The sequence below is a fragment of the Macrobrachium nipponense genome, chromosome 30 (assembly GCF_015104395.2).
Source record: "Macrobrachium nipponense isolate FS-2020 chromosome 30, ASM1510439v2, whole genome shotgun sequence".
NCBI lineage: Eukaryota > Metazoa > Arthropoda > Malacostraca > Decapoda > Palaemonidae > Macrobrachium > Macrobrachium nipponense.
This window is the reverse complement of record NC_087218.1, coordinates 48,294,294-48,295,334: the sequence shown is the minus strand read 5'-3', so window position 1 is coordinate 48,295,334 and position 1,041 is coordinate 48,294,294.

Below are 1,041 nucleotides of genomic sequence, written 5' to 3'. Positions count from 1 at the left end.
ATATTAGATAGATAGAGAGATATATATATATATATATATATATATATCATGGAGATAGATATGATAGAAAATATAGATAATATATTTTTATATATATATGTATAAATATATATATATATATATATATATATAGATGATAGAATAATATAATATATTATATATATAGATCTATACTATATTATATATATAGATAGATTATATATAGGATATCTATATATATGTAGATATATATATACTATATAGATATATATCTATATAGATATATAATATAGATTATTTAATTATATATAATATATATATATATAGATATATCTATATATATATTATATAGATTTATATATATATATATATATATTATTAATATATATAGAATTTATCTATTATATAGATATATATACTATATATATATATATATTATATATATCTATATATATCTATATACTATCTATATCTATATCTATCTATCTATATATATATATATATATATATATATAATATATATACATATATAATATATATATATATATATATATATATATATATATATATATATGTGACGGTACTGACTTTCTTTGCACAGATCTAAGGTAACGTGTGCCGTGGAGGCTGTACTTTGGGGAATTAGGCAAAGGGGTTCTGTTAGGATGAGAAATTAATTGATATGTTTCTTTGCATTAAGTTTATTCTTCGTTAGGGGTTCTTACATTGTTTTTCCATTTTTTTTCCTTCTAGAGTTACTGGCTCTTGGACTGATAAAACTTAATTGGCACTTGTTGCAATTACGAATCTATAGGCACGAGGGAAATTTACTGAGTATTGATTGTCACTTTCACTGTCTTTGATTGCTTCGCACGACACACACTTTTGCAACTGTTCTTCTTCTGGGGATTCTTCTGTCTTTCTCCCTCTTCTCTGCCTGTTGCTGCGCCACTGGTTCTCCCCTCAGGCTCCCCGGTTGTTCTCTCTCTTGGCTTCTCTGTTCCCCTTTTTTCTCTGCTCCCTTTTTCTACCTGCTCTCTCTCTGTCTCGCCTTTTTGTTCA